The following is an 18,498-nucleotide window of genomic DNA, read 5'->3' as shown; positions in this document are numbered from 1 at the left end:
CAGGATACATTAAGTGTGGCTTCTGATTTTCTTTGAGCTGGCCCTAGTGGCATTCATTATGTTGACATCCAGTGATACAAGTTTGGGTGCAGATTGGTCCTTCAGCTTATCCTTTGACCCATGCTAGATTGGTACTGAGGATAAACTTGGTTCTTATCCTTGTTCCCAAGGGAAAGGAGTGTTCACAGCTCCACAGGAATTGGCCTTTGAGAGCCTGAGCAAACAGAGCTGGTGGGATAGGACTGCCTTTGCTGAGAAAGCAAGGAGAGAAAATTCCTTTTCAGGCTGAATTAGCAAGCATTTTAAGGCTTTCTGCCCATCACTTTTTAAGCAACATACTGTTATGATTCACCAATCATATCAATATTCTAATGCAATTTTAAAGGCATATTTTCTTTTTCACATGCTATCCATTTATCTGTCTACATTTTTCTCTAACTGTGGTCACATACCTCATGCATCAACCTTTTTTAGCACATGATGCCATGTATGACCGTAATTACCCCTTGAATACAAAAGATAGGTCACAAGTGAAAGATGGATTTGTTCAAACCAGTTCAGATTTGCACTATGCTAGTAATTTTCTTCTGTTTGTTATCTTATTGCTAGAGTCTTAATGTTGCTAGAACGCACACTTCTAATGCATTAATTACTAAGAAGAACTCTGTAAGTAACTCTATTTTCCATCATATCTTTTGAGTAAATCATTAGTGAATATGCTCTGGCACATATTTTCAGCTGTATTCTTCAGTAACTCTTCTTGGTATGGAAAAAAATCCCCAGCATATCTTAAAAAAAAAAAAATCACTTTGCATTTCAAGCTAGGAAATCTCTCTACGTTCCATCTGACTTATGGATTGTGAAAAGCTGCCATAGTGAAAAACAAATCGTTGGATACATATCACATTGAAGGGTTATATGATATATCACTCAGCATGAAGCCTAGTTTGATTTACTTTGCACCCAAGCAAAAGAAACGGTAACAAAAATAATGCTTTCCATTCCTTGTATTCCCTGCAATATTCTGCCATCCTTTGGAAGGTAAAGCATGTCATGAAGTCACTGTAGGTTTGCATTCAGTAACTGATGGCAGGATAAAGCCTTGCTGTCTAGGTGGATGGAACATGGCAGAGAGATAGAACTAAATGTCTTATTTCTCAGTTCATACCTAATTCAGAGAGGATTGTGGATCTACCTGTTTGCAGAAGAGACCAGGGAGCTATGTGGGAGAATGACTGTCCATATGCACTAACCCCTGCTCCGGTTTGGAGACACCAAGGACCTACTGTGATTCAGTTGGGAGTATAACAAGGACTACAGTAATAGGCAAAATACTCACTGTCTGACATTTGGGAGCTTATAAAATGTTGGAGAATATTTAAAATTATGTAAATTATTATTTTCTTACAGTATATTTGGCTGCATTCCTGGCCTGTATTATTTTTCTGGGTTGGATACCTCCATCTCCAGCAGATATTCAGTCTTTAAAAGGGCTTTTATTTTATTTTATTTATTTTTCTACCATCTATTATTCTAGAGATGGATCAGCCCAGATATGTTTCATGTTGTGAGAAGAAGGAAGGAAATAACCTGAAAAATCATCTAGAGTTCAATATTGAGCTAATATTTGTGGACATGAAAACTTACTCCACAAAATTTTTACCTTGTGATTTGGATTCCACAGGGTAACAATCAGTTTCAAAAATCTCATTGTGACACTGTTTTCAAAGATCAAATAAGGAGCATCAATGAGAACACACCCCCCCCCCCCCCCCCCAGTGGCTCCCCTCCAGCTTCATAACTCCAATTTATTTTTTACATTGCACCATAAGACTGAAATGATTAATCTATAATAGATTATCTCACAAATCTGCTACAGAAGAACAGAGAATGTGATTTGCTCAGGATTTGGCACACTGGCATTGGCATGTCACAGCAAAGGGTTTAATGAATATCATACAACAGAAAAACAAAATGGGGACAAGCTTGGGCTGTTGGAGGGGCACTTTCACATGGTGCAAGGGAACAACCTTCCAACAGCTGCACTGACCACTGACCACTTGACCTGCTACTAATATTGGAGCAAATAATTTCCATTGGCTTTCCAGAAAGACTCCTCCAAGCTTTAGATGTGCCTCACAGCCTGCCTTGAGCTTGCATTTCAGAAGCATTAAGTATCTATAAAATAGAAATGGAGGTGTTTACCCTACCTTTGCCGTTGCCCTGTGGGGTCTCCGGATGTGTGTTACAGAAGTGCAAAGTGTAGTTATTTGTGAGAAGTGTTGAATGCCTGGAGGAAACACAAACAGCTGGATGGCTACACCATGTACTTGTGCTACCTTCATTTCTGGGAGTAAAGGATGTTTGTATGGAAAACCTGCTGCATAATTTACTGTACTATGAAACATTTACCATGCAAAAATTTCAGCCTATGGAATTCAGTTAAAAAGAGTAGGCAAATTTTTCTGGGACATGGGTACCTCTTACAACAAATTTAGAAGTCAAAAGCTATCAAAAAAAAAATCAGAGTAATGTCTAAGTTGACAGGCACCATTTTCTGGTGACACCGAAAATGTATTTGCCAGTCAAAAAAAAGTTATTGCCCTTTTCTGTCATTTTAAAAATCGATTAGGAATACCAGAAACTTGCAAAAAAATTCTCTCTCACCTGTCTGACCTTGGCCAAATGCTGAAGAGCAACCATCCACCTGAGAGTGGGACACTGTAAACAGAAGGCAGAGGAAAGCATGATTGTACTGTTATTGCCATTCATTGACACCTTCGTGCTGTTAAATCTACCTATGTACCAAGTAACCTGAGATAAATATGTTGCTCTAACCTCTATTTCTGCTATTTTCAGGGAGATTTACCTGCCAGTCCAGGCTGTCTTTTCTGCCATCAGGAGTTGAACAAAATTCTCCACATTCTAACAGAGTTTATTAGTCTGCAATGCCCCTTCCCTTGACCTGTTTGGACTTCTCTTTTGCTAGTGCTTCTGTCAGTCCTTGGCCTTATGTGTAGGTCCAGCAAAGGTCTCAGACTCTAGATACTCAGGCCAAAACCAAGACTATTAATTTATTTTGCGTGTCTTTAAATTGTTGGCACAAGGCAAAGGGCAGGTGGGGCCAGGGAACTGCCCCATGAGCCAGCACTGTTGATGGGCAGCTGTGACAGACAACATCAAGACACCTCTATGCTGTAATCTCCAGCCCATCAAAAGGAGATGTTAACAGTTTCATATTAGCTGGTGTTTTGTCCCAAAGGTATGGTCTTTCTTTGGTTCTCTGTCTGTGCGCCCGGATGATGGCAACTTTTCCCCTTTTCTCTAACAGCCTAACAGACTGAAGCTTGCCTGGGCAGTGCTGATGCTATCCAGCTTCTGTAGCAATGTACAGCGGAGCAATGCACAACACAAGAAAGTGAAACAACATAGGAAAATAGGGATGCTGCTGCCACAAATTCTGGGAATTTTGAACTTAAATCCCTCCTTGTCCCTCTGTTCAGGCCATCCTCCTCTCTAGAGGTATCAGAAATTGGGTCTTCCCTTCACGCTCACCCAAGGCCCAGGAAGGGGTTCCATTTCTCTCTGCCAGGAAGTGAATTGTACACTGAAAGTTATGTATTTTTTATCAGGTTGACAGCAAAGGCAGAATTAACAGCTAAAATTTAGATGGGAAAGAATTTGTCTGCCAGACTTCTTGAAGCTTTTGGGGGATTGATGCAAGTGGTTCAGCTTGACGCAATTTTGTTTCCAGGTCATCTTATGAGCATTGCCAAATATACTGTCTCCATCTCCTTCTCTAGGCACTCCTGACACAAGCTGAGGTCTCATCTACAGACCAGGAGTGCTGGGATGTCCAATGGCAGGGATTGCCATGGAACTTGAATTTATTATATGTGTGTGTGTGTGTGTGTGTGTGTGTGTATATATATATATGTATGTATGTATGTATAGCATTTCACACCTCCAGTGGGAAGTATCAAGGGTCTTACCAGACACAGAGGGCTGAAAGCATCTGCACTGAAACAGGAGTCAGGGCAGGTCTAGGTCAAGGATCTGTCTCAGAAAGTAGAGAGCAGTAGGGTTTCATTCCTGGCTGTGCAAAGCTCTGAAATCATGAGGCTGCCTGCCTCATGCCTTACTTCCCATCCATGGCATCCCTACCATGGAAAAGCTGTTGTGCTTATGAGATATTTAAATCCTCTCATGCTTTGGGGTCATAAAAGTGACAGGAAAACTTGCACAAGTGGACATGAAAAAACAGTGTGAAGATCCTGGTTCCAGTCAGCCCAGGAACCCATGTCCTACTCTACCACTGCTGAACAAGCTCAGGAGTGCAGGCCAGTGACAATGCTGGTCACCCTGTGCAGTTGACAGCCTATGAGTCCACAGAGTTCAGGGGTCTTGGCAGTAAGGTGTAAAATCCAAAGAAGGATGGTCTATTTTCCAAATAGGCAGTCTGAGATTTTTAGTTCATGTTTGGGGGTTTTTTGGATTTTTTTGTTTGTTTGTTTGGGGTTTTGTTTGGTTTTTGTTTTGTTTTGTTTTTTGTTTGGTTCTTTTGTTTTGTTGTTTGTTTTTTGTTTGGTTTGGTTTTTGTTGTGTTTTGGTCCTTTTTTTTGTTTGGGTTTGGGGTTTTTTTGTTTGTTTGTAGTTTTTTTTTTGTGAAAGCCAGTAATCACAGGAATAAAGCAGTTGGATGAACTATAATTTAATACCATGAACTTCTCTTGCCTATGTTTTTCTAAAGGAAACAACCATAGATGCTGAGATGGCTGTACTTCGGACAAAACAAACGCTGTAACAGCAATAACAGGATGTTGCTGTAGCAAACCTATCAGAGTTCATAAACAAACAGACATCCATTTAATCACTAATTATTAATCCAATGCTGATCTTCAGTTACTCAAAATGAGCTGCTTAAACGAAAAGTGAGACTTGTTAATCTAAAGCAATGTTAAAACATGTGTCCAAAAGTAATGCACTGGTTTACTATGGAACAATCCATAGTAAGAAGAAAAGGAAATGACAAGAAAATTAGGACAGGAAAAATAAATTTTATCCCATGAAACCAGTTATATGAATGAGGAATCCTCTTGAAACTGCCCCTACCCAAAATCCTAACCTGAGTGCTAAAGGAGGCAGAAAAGCTTTAATGAGAAGGAGCACAGCCTGCATCATATTCCTGCCCCTCTATAGCAGTAGAATTACAAAATGGATGGGCATGAAAGAAATTACAGATTTGCTAGAGATATCTGCTGCTTAGTTCCTCAAAATTTAGTTTAAGGAGCCTCTCAATCTGCGTATGGAAATGAGTCAACAGCAGAAGCACTTCTGACCTCCTTGAAGATTTTTAGTATCATCTCAACTCTTCCAGAAATTAAAACCTCTCCAAGCTAATAATCTTGCATTCTTGGATTTTAGTTATTTTTTTAATCAAAACTGTATATATTTCAAATTTGTCAAACAACTGGACAAAGCAGTGTTAAAAATTCAACTGCACTAATTACTAGCTGAGAAGCATAAAAACCTCTGAATAAATGTCAGTCTAGGAGATAAGCTCTTATCTTAATCTAATGACTCCACAGACTTAATTTGTCAGGCCAGCCTAGTTGATGAAAAACAGGTTTCTATTCTCCAGTGTTAGCAGCCACATCTTTCCAAATCTTTGAAGCTGGATAGTAATAGCATCAGTGTCATCCTGCAAAAATCTTGTGACCGAGCCAATTCCATTCCTATTGTCCTGTTACACTAATTAAAGTTGTTTTACCCCCATTGGTGTGCAATAGGTGAAAATGATGCCAATTTATTTTTAGATTTGTTACATTCTGGGATAATCATTCTTACTTCCCCCTCCCACAAAGATGTGTTAATATTTGCAGCACTCTCTCAGTATCAGAAAGCCAGGCTTTTTAGCAGGGCTCCACAAACAGCACAGCCCAGGACAATTCCTGCAGTGCAGACAAAGCATGCAAGTATGAGTGTGTGTGTGTGTTTATTTGTATAGAGAAGAATAATTTTGAGCTCAGGCAATGAATTTGATCTTAGGAGATGATTTTAGGTTTTTGAAGTTCTTCCCTAAAGGAGAATTTGACATATTTAGAGCTAAATGCACCAAATGTTCATATTGTTTGGACAAAGTAGATTAACAAATAGAAAAAAAGAAATTTGGCTGCAGCCAGTGTTTCCAGTCCCTCACTCTTCAGCTAAGTCTTCTGACAGGAACCTGGCAGGCCTTTTGTGCACAGTGCCCCATTTCAATGGATACCATTTAAACATGGTATTCTTTCTCCCAGTCCCAATCCTTAAATAGGGATATGCTTGGGTTTGAGGAGTCGGGAGGCGAACTTCATTCTGGTGATACCCAGGAAGATTACAAGGTAAAAAAACTTGATGAAAATAATAGGGCTAAGGTGTGATCTACTGAGGCAAATCTGAGAGGCCAGAGGTCAGTCCTGCTCTGGACTCGCTTGACACTGGCATTATTAACTTTATCAACATTAAATATATCGAGCTGGATACTTGTTCTGTTGCACTGGGTTTTACAGCAGTGCACCTCTAGTGACTTCAGCAGCATTTCACTAGCGTACAACCAGTAAAATGGAGTGGATAATTAACCTCCTTTTTCTAGTATTACAAAATCCCTGGCACCCAGAGCTGATGGGTCCAAAGCCCACTCTACTCCCTGGGCTGGCAGGAATGTGGGGTCAGAGGCAGCAGTGTGCAGGTGCAGCACAGGGCATTCTGGGATTTGTTTTGAGACGCTTTAGAAACATTTCACTCTCTGGCTGAGAGCACCCTCCTGGATAAAACAGAGTTAATCGGTTAGATCACAAATGTCCATCCTCTTGGGTAAGAACACTGCCTTCTCTCAAATCTAGCCTGAGTAGGACTGCAAAAGGACCACAGAGGTCAAGTGCTGGCATATAGACAAAAGTACTCAGGAGTCGGTCCGCTTACATTTTCGTTTCAAAGGCTCATGTGTAAGCATGGACACCCAGTTCAGCACCTGGGTCCTCCTGAGTGTAATGTGAGCTGGGTGACAGCACTGTAGCAATCACAGCCTTTGAGCCCATACATGCAGGCCATGTTGCCTAGCTGGGCTTCTTCACCTGCAGCAGTGCAGATCCTCAGCAGGGGTCACACAGAGGCTGGCAAGAAGGGTGGGAAGCTTCACATCTGCAAAAACCTTTAAATCAGAAAATGTAATTACCCCAGCTTGATTGGCTTCTGCATCTGATGTATACAATGGCATCTTCTAACATCCTGGCTAACATGTCATTGCTTATGGCATCTTCCTGCTAGTTGAGGGCCATAATACACTTTTTCCTCTTGTTTTACGCACAGCTGTGCAAAGGAGCAGAGTTTGCAGAGTAGTGCCATGTGAAGAGCTCATGGTTCCAAATGTGGCCCAGAAGGACAGCACTACTAGATAAATTAGAGACAGATTTCCACAGATATTTGAACAGCCTTGGATACAGATCAGTATCTACTTCAGATTTTTAAAGCTTTCAGGCTCCTTGTTGTCACTGGGAGTTGGGAACACATGGGTTTCTGTAAATCCCAGAGCCTGAAACATACTTAGGCACTGTTGCCTATTGCTTCCTTGGATCAAGACAACTGAACCCTTTGAAAGCACTGGGCTGCAGTCAGTATCTATCTGACCTTCTAAACACTAATAAATATTTGGTGCATGGTCTGCAAGCTTGAGGCCTCATCTGACCAAAGCTGAAATGATATCCACTGATTTCATCATGGAAGTGATGGTTCACTCCTGAACATGCCAAATGTGTGTGGCCTGGAACGGCTTTTTTTTCATAAGAATTAATGGCTTATTTCTCCTGCTCTGAGTCAAAGTTAGAATCTACAGGTCATTCCCAACACAGCTGAAACAGAAAATGAACACATTGAAGTGAAATTTTCAAAGTGACATTTGAATCCCCTCTCTCTGATGAAATCCCACCTATTGATCCAGTCAAATCTCCGCAGCCTCCTCAGGTCCATCCTGAAAGCCTCCTTGACCAGCTTGTTACCAAAATTCTTCAGGTGTGCTGTGACTGTCTTTCAACAGAGGATAGGTGCCAGCTATCAAGTAGAAAAAATGAAAATTCTCAGAGATTAAATCCTAGTCCTGGTGAAAGATATGGCAAAATTCCCATGGAAACCAGTGGCTACATGTATCTTAAGACATTATCTCAAGTCTGAATTGCCATTTGAATACTGACTTCCTGATTTATGCAATGAGTTTGACTTGGAATTAACAAATTCATTGCCCTTTCCCCAGTAGCTTGAGCACTGCAGGGGCTGGCTCACATAGGAGCCATTCCCCTCAGGGTGATGTAATGGGATCCAGCTGGCTTGGGTCAGGCTGCCCTTGCTTCTGGAGACTTTGTGGTTTCATGACTCCCTCTGCTCCCTCTATACTCTCCACCATTTGCTCCTGTCATCCCACTACAAAAAATTTACCTGCTCTGGCCTGCAAAGGAGCCCTGCTATTTCTGGACTGCTGCCTACAAGAACAACTTCAGGTGCTGAGGAAAAACGAATCCTTGTGAAAGAACAAGACTAGGTTCTATGTGGAAAAATATTGTGACTCCCAACTGGAGGTCTGTGGATTTAGATCAATTTTCCTAGCAAAGGTGAATAGCTCTAATCTAAACATAAAAAGGAGTCTGTCATGGTGAGATATGAAAATGTGGGGGTAGCTGTCAGGCTCGAGATTGGTCTTGATGAAGTATAAGTGCTGACAAGCCAATAATGAGCTAAGGCCCATGGTGAGGCTGCAACAAGCTGGGGCCACTTGGCTTGACTAAGTGAAGCCCAAATGCTGGCATCACTGCTGGAGGCAGGACAAGCATAGTCAAAAGGAGCAGAATTTCTTTCTTGGTTTGCAAACAGAGTATCACAGTTCACACGCCTTGCGTGAGGGTACGTGGCAGTGTGTGCTAATGCACATGCCTTGCCTTGGCTTTAAATGGTGTTTGACTATAAGTTAATACCTTTGATGCAGTATTCCTAAAAGGAAGTGTTTGTCAATTTTGCTATAAGCGTTTGAGCACAACAGCCTTAATTCAATGTGTCAGATAAGAGAAAATCTTGTTGGCTTATATTTATGATTTATCACTTCTATCTTAGCACTAGAAATGTTTGGAGAGCAAACTAACTCTTCAGTTTGTGTTTTGATTTGCTTTTTTTTTAATCCATCTAAGCCTTGCCAGGCAAATTCATAATATTTCTATACCACTGCCAAATCTGCTGGAGAATGGGTGGGAAGACGCATCTGGAATGCACTGAGGTGGTATTTTTGATAAGCCACAGCTTATGTGACTTAGGGGAAGGGCAGAGATTTGAAGATAGGCAAGAAACAAAGACAGGCTCATGATGGATAGCTGATGCACAAGCTATTGCATAGGTCAAGGAGAGCCACACCCAGGGGAGCACTATTTCATTTGGCCCTTGGGCATATTCAGGATTCTTGAGCAGAGATTGATAAAAGGACGAGCCTGGACCCTCAAGTGACTAACAGAACCACAGAAAAACAAAGAAACTTGTAATGAATAAAGTGCCAGGATGCAAGCTGTTTGTACCAAGGTGAAAGGGCATAGATCATCTTGGGAATTTGGGTGCTTAAGTGTCTTTGTTTAGGATCCTGTCCAAAATGTCTTTGATGACATGGGCCAGTATGGGTGGAGAGTTGTCTCTTATACCTACAGGTTGGTTAACAAGTCTCCACTATCACCAAAACAAACAGAAGAACTGGTTGTACAGTCTTGGCAATTCTACCACTTGACCATGACTGCTTTTTGAGATCTTATGTGCATGTGGCCAAAGTGGGCAGAAAACTGTTAATCTCAGTTGTTCCATAACATGCTACGTGGTCATTTAGAATGGCTGCCAGAATGGTTGGATTATGCTCCTGTTTTTATAGTAGTGCTGTGCAGTACTGAGAATGAACAGCTTTGTGGAGATAACATTGGTTTCCCTCAGGTGGGATGCTCTCTCCTCTTTCACAGAGGTCACTGGTGTGGCCTCACCTTGAGTCCCTTGTACAGTTTTGGGCACCACAATAAAATAAGCATATAAAGCTATTAGCATCCAAAGGAGAGCTATATATGATGAAGGGTCTGGAGAGGAAGTCATATGAGGAGAGGTTGAGGTCACTTAGTCTACTCAGTCTGGAGAAGAAAAGACTGAGGAGAGACCTCATTGTGGTCTACAGCTTCCTCATGAGGAGTAGCAGAAGGGCAGGCACTGATCTCTTCTCTCTGCTTATCAGTGACAGGACTCAAGAGAATGGCCTGAAGCTGTGTCAGAGAGGAAAAGTTTTTCACTCAGGCAGTGGTTGGGCACTGGAACAGACTCCCCAGGAAAATAGTCACAGCACCAAGCCTGTCTGAGTTCAAGAAGAGTTTGGACAATGCTCTCAGGCACATGGTGTGATTCCTGGGGCTGCCCTGTGCAGGGGTAGGAGTCAGACTTTGATGATCCTTGTGGATCCCTTCAAACTCAGAATATTCTGTGATTCTCTGATTTTGGCCTTGGTAAGTGCACACTGAAGATTTTCCACTTCTCTTGTTTCACCACTTCTCCACCCACTCACAAGTACCAGTAAGTATTTCCCCATGTCTTCACAAGCTGTTACGGGCTCAAACAGCTTCCCAGCACTCTTTGGGAGAAGAGGCAGACAACACAGGGAGCAGTAGAGCTACACTGATTCTTGGGACTGGCAGTAGAGGTATCCAGTTAATGGACTTAGTGAGGGGGCTCAGATTTGCTTGCAGAATCCTGTGTCTCTTCTTGCGATCAAAGCAATTGTGAGAAATTGTGGTTTTCAATTTTTTTTATTTTTTTTTTTTTATATAGGAAAGAGGATGGCTTTGTGCAATGGCTGTTTAAAAATACTTCAAAAGAACTTGAATCAGTCCATGGCTGCACTATATACAAATTTTAAAAAATTGAATTTTGGCAGCCTGTTAAGAGATCTATAAATTAAAAGGATTTCTGATACATTTTGGGGGACTTCATTTCATGTTGACTTTCAGAGTGCTCTCCCAGAGCTGAAAGTCAGCCACCAAACCAGACAGAGCTTCTCACTTTCATTTGCTCTGCTCTGCTGTCACAGGAGTCAGTAGATCTCCTTCAGGAGCACCCATGATCACGGTGGGTCCTGGACCCATGCCAGTTCTGCACCCTTGCCTTTCATTTCTGTTTTGAGAACTTTACAGCAAGAAATAGAAACTGCCCCAAACTTAACAAGAACTACTGCTCTGGGGAGTTAGTTTCTCTCCCTTTTTCTCCATCAGTAGAAACTGATTCCCTCACCCAGTTTGTGCTGCACCTGGGCTGTCCCCATTCTGTGCGCTGATGGCAATGGGTTCAGCTCTATCTGTGATGACCTAAAAATAGCACTCAATTAACATTGCATTTCAAGAATTGGAAAATTTCCCAGAAGTCCATTCTTTTTTTCTTTTTCTGTTTCATTACATTTTACAGTAATAATACACAAGCCTGTAGAAAACATGACGGGTAATGAAAAAATGTAATTAATATAAGCAGTGTAAAGCATTTTTTTTTCCCTCTGTTGTCCTTGCAGAAAATTACTGCTTTAAACTGAGCAGGATGTGAAAATGCATAAAGCAAACAGTAATATGCTGTGGTTTGTAAATATCTTATGCAAAATAGTTAAGTCAACCACTGTTTATTTTTTTTACTTTGTGTCACAAGCTCTTACTTTCTTTTGTTCATTACTTTTTCCATTTGTTCTCTTTTGGGGGCTTGCTCTCTTTCATCTTAGGGAAGCCACTGGCTTAACTATATTTTTTTTCAGCTACAGCTAATTCAATCACACATAGGACAGGCTATTCTGTCTCTTCTCTCCATCTCCTCCTGTTTGCTGGCTCTGAAATGCAAAATATTCTGCAAAAGTGTAGTGAGCCAGATCCTCACTATACAGAGGATCTGCTCTCATTGTTTTGGGCTTAAAAAAAAGGAAAGCACTCACTTATCCTACAAACAAACAAGTAATTATCCCAAATCCTGCAACAGCTTTATGACAAACTAGCATTCCTGCCTGTTACTGTAGGATTCTGCAGTGTTTTTACAAGGCTGCCTGGCCACAGTTCTGGAGCGGGCTGTGAGCAATATGCAAACAACATTAACTAGTATAGCATAGTATATGCCAGCTCTCCTTGGAATATTTCTCTCTGGCTATCTGTAGAACTTGTAATACCCAGTGATATCTGAAGGTCACAGCAGAGTTTCTGAGCTGAAATACAAAACAGCATTCCAAACACATCTTCTGTGGCCAGACAAGAAACTGCTTATGGTTTATTTTCCCTCCCCCCTCTCCACAGCTGACATCCAGCATTAGTTATTGTTTATTTTTGTCTTGTTCCTAGTTCTAAAGGTTTCCCTTATGGCCCTGGTTTATGTGAACTTTCAGATATCACTCGGGGCTTCTCTGCCTCATCCCCTCTGATGTAGCTGGTTCCCCTGTGAAGGTAGGTTTCTCCAGCTGAAGATCTGTTCCTCTCTCCTGTGGCATTCTGTGCAGCCATTTGGAGTCCCAGATGTAGGAAATGAAATAATCCACGCTCATACAGTCATGAAAGTGCCCATCTGGCACACAGGAACATCACGCATTGGAAGCACACAAGCGTGAGCTCACTTTTGTTATGGCATTTCATAAACAGAGATGCAGTGAGCCAGCAAGTAAGGTCCTTTGGATAATAACAATCATCTCCATCACACGTTGTGTTTAAAAAATAGGGAAAGAAAAAAATCAAGACAAACTGGAAAAATTTGCTCTGAGGAAAAATTTCTAGTTATAAATGTTTTTTTCCCAGCAGCCTGCAGTACTTACACCTCTCTGGATCTCTCTGCTCTCTATGTAGATGTAAGACAATGGTGACAGTTGAAATGTAGCCAGTTAACTCTTAGTTAACTCTGAAAGCTCTTCTTCCTCACTGTTCAGTTAAAGAAAGAAAATATTAGATCATACTTAAAAAAGTGAGTTCTGTAATAACGAATTGCATGTTACTGCTTTCTTATCACTACGTAAAACTCATGGAAGCAGTCTAATAAATGACCTCACCACTCAATTTTGAAGTATACAAATTAAAGACAGCAACAGATAAGCCAAGAGAGATTAATGTACAGTGTGTGTGCCTGTATGTGTGTGTTTGCATGCCTCTATGAGGATATACCCATGTGCTATGGACATTCAACCTCTGGAATTATAATTAGGGGAAAAGGCAAATGTGTAAATTCATCTTGCTGGGCAGCATATATATGTTGCACTAGTCTCTGATTAATTCAGTACTTGAACACTATTTACTCCAAGACAAAAGGTTTCTGTTGGTATATGTTGGCTAATAAAGGGGTGGAATATGATGAAACAATGAACAGCCCAAAATGATGGACTAAGTTCAATACCAGTAAGTAAAAAGCAAGGTTATTTATATTATTTTAGCTTCGTAAAGTAATTGAAAAAAGACACCCTAGGCATTTTGTTGGATGTCACTGCATGCTGTAAAGAAATCTTGGGATGTAATAAACTTCTCAAAACCCCCACCATTAGTCCTGCTGACAGTGCTGGATCTTCAGAGGGATTGCTGCTCAAAGGGGTGAGATTTTTAAGGTCAGGAAAGAGCAGAAAGAGGTGTCAGGTCTCCTAAACCATTGCTGGAAAACCATGCTTGTTCCAAACTGGGGGCCTGGGCCTGCTAGGGGCAGGGGCCTGCCACTCCATGGTTTATGAATATTATAAATTACAGGTAATAGTAAAAGAAAATAGCATCCGAAATTTACATGACCCAGTTTTGTATTGTATTTGGCAAACAATAGCTGGTCCAGTATATTTTAAATACTAAGTTGGGAAAACAACAAGATGTTTGTAAATATGATAGACCATTACAATATACCACTTCTCATTTGAAAAGTCATTTGTGCAAGAAATTATTATTGACCTATAATATGTAAATGATTGAAATGCAGAAATTAATATTTGGGTCAACTCATGTATTTTTCAACCATGAAATGAAAAGCTCAGCATTCACATTCCAATTCATACACGAAAGCTTTACAGCACTATTACTAGGCTATTGTATTAATTTATTATTGTCTTAGTTAATGACATACAGAGTTATACCTCTACTTTCAAATGAGGAAAAGGCATTGTATGCCACAGTAATGTTTCAACCCCAAATGACCCTTATTCTGGACTCTTCTTTACTGGTGACAATAAGCCAAATTCAGAGCTGATATGGAAGCAAATAAATAGCATTGTTTGCATTAAAGAGGTTTTGGCTCTAACACACCTTAAAAGTTGCACAGGGAGGACTGTCCCGTGTTGCAGCTCCTCTGTTCCCCCTAGGAACACATGAGTGTGATGCTCCTTATTTACTGCAATTAACTTAAAAATATAAATCAGCACAGGATCAGTGCATTTAGTACTGTGAGGTAGTTGTCTTTATTCTAAGGGGTTTTGTTTCTGCTCCCTCCTACTCTTTCCTCAAGTCAGGGGGAAATCAGTGGGAGTGTGGGGTTTCTAACAGGACTGGTGGGAGTGATCATTCTTCCTGAGGGAGCTGCAACAGGCCCCTCAGCCAAAGGTGATTTTTGTTCCAGTGACTTCAGTGCTCATGAAACATGCCAGCCCAGAGACTCTGGTGCTCTCTTTCTCCCCAGAAGGAGTGTTCCTAGACCTAGAGCAGCAGGTCAACCTTAGTCCATGCTATGCTCTGTCCCTGAGGCAGTACATGACTGTGCTGAGGCACTTCATCAGCCATTCATTGCATAAGTGCTCGGTTGAGGTTGTCAGTAAGGGCCAAGCTGTGCAAGCTAGACCAACAATATGGTTGGATCTTGGATTATTATCCATTACATTTCAACTCCATTGGCTACTAGGTTTAGCTGAATTGAGTCTGAGTTAAGGCCAGACATTCAAATAATTCATTAGTATCCTATCAACTGTGTGCTCCATCTTAATTGCTTTTTATGCAAAAGTAAACAATGCCTTGTTCTTTGTGCCACCAGGTATTGTATCATTTGATGGGTCTATCTCTTTAAAGAGTCGCACAATTTAAATACAAATAAAGGTGTGAGTAAAATCTATGTAGAACAATATTCACGAAAATGAACGAAAGAGAGATGGGCAAAACAATTTAGATAATACTCAAAAGTAAAGCATCACAGCTAAATCAGGATTAACCCAGGGAGCATGATGTATTTCATGAAATGACTTTGGTATAGTCTAGAACTACAATGACTAAAATTAAGAAGAGCAGTATTGCATCAAGGTTGCTCCAGTGTTCAAACATGTCACATACATATTGGGTCATGCCTTAAATAGTGGACTTGATTTCTTTTTTGGTTAAAAATATATATAATTATATTTACATATGTTTTATAGACAAAACATTTTCAAAGTTTATTTTGCATTAAAATATTTTATATTCTAAAAAGAAGTTATTTTAAGCAGCTCTAAATGGCAATAGACCCAGCTCTGCATGGCTTGCAAATTAAGGCAAGATAAGTCACAGTATAAGAGCATGTTTGGGTGGTGAAGAACAAATGTGGTATTCCAGCACTATATAAAACCGTGATGAAGGTGAAGCAGAGGTAGTCGTGGTATTCAGTGATGCACCCACTGCCCACTGGTGTGATTAGGAGACTGCCTACACTGGCCAAGTGTATGGGAGGGGCAACATCCTCTTAGTCCTGCCCAATTAATCATCCTCTGGTTTTCTCAGCCTCTGGTGCAAAAGGCAGACCCAGTTGACTAATTCTGGCAATAGAGGCCCCACTTGTCAACAAGCCCTCCCCCAATAGAGGTGTGATTTAGTTTTAATTTTCTTTTGGCCCATTCATTTATTTGAGGCTAATGGCTGACATGAATCATAGTATTAGGAGGGAGAAGCATCATTTGTACTAGCAACCTAAAAGAGATGGCATGTCCACCAGAGATGGCAGGAGCAGAGAGGGTGCAGTTTCTTGATGCTTGGAACACAGGGGAAGAGGATTGGCAGAGCAACTCATCAAAATACAGTGTCCTGCCTTGCTCATATGGAGGGCAGCATCAGCTGAGAGCACAGCCAAGGTGTAAGCTGAAGAACATGGACTATTTTGCAACGGATTTGTGTGGGAGTTTCAAACTGACAAGTTGATGATTACTGTGGCCCCAACCAAGTGCAGCCTTTGTTTAACTTTACTAGTATGAGTAAGCTAATTGGCATCACTGGGCTTGTATGTGTGCTTAAAAGTTATGGCTGTGCTAAAATGCTTTGGTGGGTCAGGAAATTATGGGTGTTTAGCACCTTGCAGGACACAGCCCGAGGGTCAAGCCTTGCTGTGACCTTCTGCAAAGCAGGGGGGTGCTCTAAGGGCCTGATTTTGCTCAGCCTGTGGTTGCATTGCCCCACGCCCTCCACAGCCACATAATGCTGGGGATTGTCTAAATCACGAAACAACGTCGTACCAGGGCAGCCAAAAACAACAATAAAATTAGCAGGAGCCAGTCCAGCTGACTCTACAAGAAGCTTCAGAGTTTCAAAATTAATCTTAAATTTACCTCTAACCCTGAAAACAAAACTAATTGCAGAATGTAAGACTCCTTGAACATGTTAGGGAACTTGATAGGAATACCTCAGAAAAAAAACAAAACCACTTTAGATAAACCCCCCATTTTAATTGTATCAATTCTGCCAATTAATGATAATGGAAGAGCAGCCCAATTAGCTAAATAGCTAATAGTTTTATCAAGCAGAGGCTGGCAATTTAAAGCAAACAAATTCATTCTAATTTTATCCCCTTGCACACCAAGATGTTTAAAGGATAATGGGGGATCCAATAAAGGATATTGCTCAAATAGAGCTACATTTAAATCGCCTAATGGCTTTAAGAGTTTTACCCCAATTAACAAAGAAGAAACATGAACATTCAGTGACTTGCAGCATAATATCTAAAAATCTTCATTAAAAAAATAACATATTCTCCAACTAAGGGCAGAAAGGAAAACATCACTGACTTTTCCCTTAAAAACACTGATTTCTCCCAAAACAAAGGCTCCTCTGTAACAGTAAAAGTATAAGAGAAAAAGGACTCTCATGTCTAAGCCTCAGTATATAAATCATCTTCAAACTACGCTCATTAGTTTTAACATAACTGTGGATTTGAATAAAGGAGATTGACCTATCTAACATATTTAAGACCAAATCCTACTGTTACCTAAATCTGAAATAAGTTAAGGCTATTGAAGAGAAACAAAAGCCTTTTCAAAATCAATAGCCAGAACAAATTCCCCATGACCATAATTTTGAGGATAAAAAATCCATTAAAGTGATGTCTTTGATTGCTATTAATGAAGCAATCTGGAATAAATCCAGAGTGATCCATATGGATAATCGAATCTCTTATTTTCTCACATTTTACAGATTTGGGCCCTGATTTATGTGACAGTGATGGGCAAAAGGCTCCTTTCCTTTTGACACTGGGCTGCCCAGCCTGGACAGCTGATGGTACAGCCTCTAAAGGGAGTTGGAAGAGCAAAGCACTCCATGCTCAAAGAAAGAATGGCTCAAATAAATAGACTTCCAACCTCTACCACAGATACCCAAATACCTCTCTTTCACTGCCAGTCTTGTGAAGGTTACTGTGGGCTCCAGAAACCACCAAAGTGCTGCTAATTAACTGGCACAAACCTCTCTCCCTCGTATCCCCCTCATCACTCAGAAGTGCTTGTCACTCTCACTGTCCTGCCAGGCTCAAGCAGAGATAGGGATGTCACCCCTGCGGCAGAGGTGGCCACCAGGAAAACCCCAAGTGAAATCTCTGACTGGAGCTTAGCTAGTTTTTGGGGGGAGGTAGAAGGACTCTCTTCACTGTTAAGCTTTTGTTTCCTCTGTCAAACAGGAAGAGAGATTTAGGCTTCTTTCTTTTTTTTTAATAATGTCATGAACCCAGAGGCAATGAACCCCTCTCATTCCTGGAGCTGTGTGGAGTGGGTGCAGAAGGGGCCCTCTTCTTCCTTGTGCCCCCCCAGAATGCCAACCCACCAGCTTTAATGCTCTCTTCCTCTGCCATATTCTTTCCAGACAGGAGATTCCAGTACCTCACCCCTCAGCACCCATTTTATGGCCTCCAGATAAGTCCTAACCAGTCTCTTCATCCACTAGCAGTCTCTCCCTTCCCTGCATGCCCTGCTACCAGTCAGACCACCCCCATGAGCCTTCCCGCCTTCCTCCCTCCCCTTGTGCCTGCATCTCTTCTCCCATCTGGTTGTTGTCTTACCTGGTGCCTTAGTTTCTCCTTGCAAAGCTGCCCTTTCCTATTTCGATTTCCTTGAGCTGGCTGAAAATTTGCCACTTATCCGAATTTTTGAAATTTCCATCAGAAGACCAGTAGTGCTAGAAAGGAATACAAAGTTTTCATTTGTGACTGCTTCTTTTTGTCCACCTCCTTCACCTTCCCTTGAAGTCAGAATTGCCTGTGGTCTGGAAA

General features: G+C 41.2%; 1 long non-coding RNA gene across 2 annotated transcripts in view; it reads right to left on the bottom strand.

Moving 5' to 3' along the window:
- The window catches only part of LOC113950988, a 21,843-nt gene extending 3,443 nt beyond the window's left edge, over nucleotides 1-18,400 (bottom strand). The window contains exons 1-4 of one of the 2 annotated variants that reach the window (XR_003528964.1): nucleotides 18,289-18,400; nucleotides 12,863-12,965; nucleotides 2,668-2,721; nucleotides 2,211-2,290 (exon numbers count right to left, since the gene is read on the bottom strand). This is a non-coding gene — a long non-coding RNA (uncharacterized LOC113950988). Of the gene's footprint in view, nucleotides 1-2,210; nucleotides 2,291-2,667; nucleotides 2,722-12,862; nucleotides 12,966-14,318; nucleotides 14,415-18,288 lie in introns of those variants that run through there. The other variant, XR_003528963.1, reaches the window with a different exon arrangement.
- Nucleotides 18,401-18,498: the final 98 nt, after the last annotated feature.

The sequence above is a fragment of the Corapipo altera genome, unplaced genomic scaffold (genome assembly GCF_003945725.1).
Source record: "Corapipo altera isolate COAL_440 unplaced genomic scaffold, ASM394572v1 57, whole genome shotgun sequence".
NCBI classification, from domain to species: Eukaryota; Metazoa; Chordata; class Aves; order Passeriformes; family Pipridae; genus Corapipo; species Corapipo altera.
This window is presented reverse-complemented; position numbering and strand designations above follow the sequence as displayed.